A 5,291-nucleotide genomic window follows, 5' to 3' on the forward strand; every position below is an offset into this window, starting at 1 on the left:
TTCAGCTATTATTTTGAACTGTCAGAGTAATGGGATTTATTTTTCTTATACTAAATGTCCCTACATTTGCCACCCACTTTGTGCTGATATTATTCAATGACATAGAACATGCTCCATACATATTATTTCTAGAATTATGCTTTAATCATTAAATCAACTCTACCAAATGCCTGAGAGAATTTCTGTATATAATGTTTTGTGTCTGGTTCTTTGAGAAATTATGGCATTGATTATTTAAAATTATGTTTTAATTTTGACCTTATTTACATTGCATATTTTATTGAGAGAAATGTGGTCAGTTGTGTATGGCTGCAGTGAAGATCAACAATTCCATTTGTACATGACACACATTTACGCTTGGAATTCCCTCTGGAAATCTTCACATCTTATTCATCACTTTCCTCGTTTTATTAGATCTCTATTCTTCCATTCCTGTTTTAAAAATCAGTATCATTAATATGTTGAATAGAACCACACTGATCTTATCTCATCATAAAATTAAAACAAGTTATATATTAAACTATAAAAACAAAGAAGACAATATTAAATGTAAAATAAATTTCATAATGATATAAAGCATTCAAAAAAGAAAGGTTTGAAAATGAACACTAACATGGAAGACCATTTCTACCTATGAAATTACATTTCAAAACTAAACAAATTGTCATTTAGACACATTTAATATTCAAGTACACTCTGGTAGCTTAGTAATTAAATTACTAACTTGATTCAAAATTAACAACCATAAATTTAACTCATAGTCTTCTTATGTGAAAAAAATTATCATAGGACATTGTGAAAAAGATGTTCATAAAAATTGAAACAAGGAGTTAATGTCTGCCAATATTCTTGACTCTCAGTAGTTATAATAGAAAGTGGAGAAGAAGGACATGTATTGTGGCACATGCCTTTAATCAAAGATACTAAGGAGGAAGATGCAAGAGGATCATAGTTGAAGCTATCCAATGGAAAACATTAGCAAGGCATTCTCTTAAAAATAAGCCAGTTGTGCTAGCATACACATGTATACCCAGTTACTCAGGAAACAGAAATAAGAGGTAAGAGGTTTGAGGCCAGCTACTCAGGAAGCAGAGATAAGAGGTAAGAGGTCTGAGGCCTGGATTGGCAAAGTTAATGTAAACCTATATGAAAAAACAAAAACAAATCTGAAAGCAAAAGACTAAGGGTGGAACCCAACTGGTAGAACACTTACTCACCAAGATCAAGGCCCTGAATTTAATCCCCAGAATATTAATAAACAAAAGCAAGGAAGAAAGTGAAAGAGAAGAAAATAAAATAGATTAGAATCTTCATGGCTAAATATAAATAACAATAACTATTGTTCACTCAACATTAATGATATAAAAAAATAAATAACCTTGAATCTGCATTTTCACAATGTTTAGCTAATATGTATATATACCTTACTAATAACCCCATATATATTTTCAGGCTTAAAATACAGAAGTGTTATGCAGGCATGATGAAGTAATAAGAAAGGACTTAACTTATAAACTTTGTAATTTATGAGTGAAGTGGTATGTGTTACGAATACTACCTTAGGAATTGTAGGTGATTAGAAAAAAATGGACAAGTAAATTTTGTATACATGGACTCAGGGTTCATTAAATCGGCAGTCTTGAATTCTTTCTGCCTGTCTTGGTCACTGGGGATATGAACTCTTAGGTTTAGAATGATAAAAATATATCTGATCTAATGAGAACCTTTGGAAATTGAATCCCCAGATATATAGGGATGTAGAAATCAGCATGTAACCTCATCCAATATTCTTGCCATTCGGAGGAAGTAACACCTGAGACTCAACCCAGAGATGATCCTGCTTGACCTGCATCCCTCTCTTATGAGCCTGCCTGCATTTTCTGGGAACAGATGACTCATTTTCAATATGATGAGTCATCCAGGCAAGATGATCATTTCATCATTATTGAAGACAAACAGGGAACCTAAGAAGCCTGAGTTAATTATTAGAAATAAAGTAGAATGATCTTGGAAAATTTCATTTTGGGGAATCAGTGAGGAGAAAACACGCATAAGATGATAAGGAATGTCCCTTCGCCTCTCATGATATATCATTGTCATTTTCTTGACACATCACATTCTCACATTATTCTACTAATTCTTCTACTCTCATTCACCCACAAAGACAGGTCCCATTTCATTAAGAGGAGAACTGTAACACTTGTCAACATGACTGTTAAAAAATATTCTGACATGTACTTGTATTCTTGTGATAGTGTAAAGCATGTTTATTTTAGTGGATTAGTTTCTAGTTCTAACATAACCAAGTATAGCAAACTGCATGATTTGAGAAAAATGGATGTATTTTCTCTGTTACAAAGGCTAACTTTCAAGGATCAAGGGGCCCAGTGGGATGAGAATATAACATGTAGTCTAATGTACTGCTGCAGCAAATGTACGTATTTTGTTAACTTTTCATAATTTTTTACCTTCAGGTTTCATCTCTGTCATGGAAGCCAGAAACAAAACAGCTATTTCTAAATTTGTTCTCCTGGGAATGACAGATGACCTTAGACTTCAGCCCCTCCTTTTCAACCTGTTCCTGTCCATTTACCTGAACATCATCATGGGAAACCTGCTGATCATTCTGACCATCATACTCCCATGCACTTCTTTCTGTACAATCTGTTCCTCAATGACATGTTTCAGCAGGTCAGAGTTCCAAAGATGCTGATGTACATTCAAAGACAAGATCACAGAATCATTCAGGCTGAATGCTTATCCCAGGTTTACTTTGTTATCATTTGTATTGCCTTAGAAATTTTTCTTCTTGCAGCAATGGCCTATGACCACTATGGGGATATTTGTTATCCCCTGAGGTCATTACAAGCCCCCACTTCTGTTGTTTACTTTTAATGATCTCTCTGGCTATTACCACTATAGATGTCATTCTTATATTAATGTTGTGTCCTCTGTGTTGAGGATGCCATCAGCAGCAGGGATATACAAAGCCCTTTCAACCAGTGGGTTCACCTGTCTGTAATTGTCCTGATGTTTGGAACAGTTTTCTTGTGTTTACATTAGCCCTGCAAGTACTGATTCAGTCAGGGGGACTGCTTTGGCTTCAGTGATGCATTTTGTGATCCCTCAGAAGATGAGCCCCTTTATCTACAGTCTGAGAAACAGGGACATGAAGAAATCCTTGAGGAAACCCATCGGAAGATATTTCCTCCTTGATGATATTTTATTGCTTTGGACTTTTGTTTCTATAGTAACTCAAAATTAAAGGATTCCTGGTGAGCAACAATGCTTAATATTTCTGTCATCTCATTTTTTCCAGAAAAATGAGGTAGCACCATGTGCTTACCTTGATTTCACTTTATGTGTATCCCTTTGATATTTGACACATGACATGAAATTGCTAAATACAATTGTTTTCATTGATTAAGTGTTAGAAGACACTGTTGCACAGTTTAATTTTTGCTAAGTTAGTTTGGTGCACCTCAGAAGATGCAGGCTAGAATAGATGGTCAGATCCAGGAAAGTTAAGTATATTTCTCATAAGATTTAGAGTTTAGCTTCCATGTGATCATTTATCAATGTCCTTGTGATTGTGCCCTAGATTTAGTTTTACTGTGAGGCAAAGGAATGGGTATTCACATCTGAGAAAAATTTACTGAGTCAAATTCCTGGCAAATGTGTCTTTCTCAGGCAAATAAGAGCCATGAGCATCGTCCTTTTATTATCTATAAATTTATCATAGTATAATTATATGAGTGGTTTGACATGACTGAGATATCTTTGTAATTCATGAAAAATATGCTTTCAGTTTAAATAAGGAAAAGAAATCCTAATATTGACAGACTAAAAAAGAGCCTTAACTTTCACTTTAAGCATGTCTGAGTTTGATAATACATGAGAACATGGAGTGGGGCTTCATTCAGTTCTACTTGGAGGGGGATCATCTTAAGAATGGTTCTTTCCCAGGTTCCTGGTGATAAGGCTCGAATGTACATGTTACATCTGGATGAAATGCCAGAGACAGAAAACTAAGTTGTCTTCCTCTTGACTCACTGATTTTTAACTTTTCCATGGATTAGCCAGACATCTCTGCAGTGAACTAAATCCTGCCCTTGTAACACGTGCAGGTTCTGTCCTACTAACATGTTCCTGTCTAATTTGATAAATATGTGAATATTATTTGTATGATAAATGGGGGAAGTAGGGAAACATCTGGGTGTTCACACTTGAAATCCATGTTATTTAGGAGGTGAAAGTAGAATCATTGCTTTCTGAGGCTTGCCCAGGAAAACTGCATAACCTTTTCTGGAAAACAGCTTAAATATAAAAAGGCTGGAAGCATGATGCAAGAAGAACTCTTGCCTAGTAGGCAAAAGGCCATGAGCTAAAACCCTTTGTCCTCCAATGAATTTGGAAAGGCATATGTGAAGAAAAAGAGATTTTCCTCAAATAACTGACTGGCCCTACAAAATGTAATGATGTTTCCTCATGTGATGGAAATAAGTTTTGTAAGATGTGCAGTAAGCCGGGAATAATTGTAACCAACGTGATAAAAAACATACTGACTCAGGCAATAATAACTGCCACTATTTGATCTTATTTGTCCAGCAAAAAATTATTATTTACACAGAACTCTAGTCCTTTTAATGATCCATGTAAATATTGCTATACATATTATCACATGAACTTGCTTCTTTTTGACTTTGCCATTTCTGAACTTTCCCCACAAAAATTGCTAAAATTAGAAATCCTGTGCTGAGATCTATTACTGCATGACCCAAGGAATAAAATATGTTTAGAGAATTGAAATGTGTAAGACACCATCCTTTTTAGTTAATGTGTTAGTTTCATATCTTTTTATTCTGATCCTTGTGCTTTTATATTAATCATGATGCTAGGTTGAAAAGGTATTTAGTTAGTCCCAATGTTCTGTACTTTTAAATAGTGTATATTGATAGTACTAAAAAGGATCATCGTTGGGATTGGTCATTGTGGCATACAAGTGTAATCCCAGCTCATTGGAAGGAAGAGGTAGAAAGGTCATGACTCCAGGCCAGACCAATGTTAGCATGAGATGCTATCTGAAAACAAATTAAGAGCAAAGTGACTGCTGCCTGAGGAAGTGGCTCAGGTAGTAAAGCTCTAGTCTAGGAAGCATGAGGCTGTAAGATCAATCCCCAGTATGGCAAAGCAGGAAAAGAAAAAGAAATAAGGATGATTTTTGTTTCTGGTGTAATTTTGATATCTCTTTTTCTTCTAATTTAAAGTGTTTGAATTTTCATCCTATGTAT

This window comes from Castor canadensis, chromosome 15, assembly GCF_047511655.1.
Source record: "Castor canadensis chromosome 15, mCasCan1.hap1v2, whole genome shotgun sequence".
In the NCBI taxonomy this organism is placed as follows: Eukaryota; Metazoa; Chordata; class Mammalia; order Rodentia; family Castoridae; genus Castor; species Castor canadensis.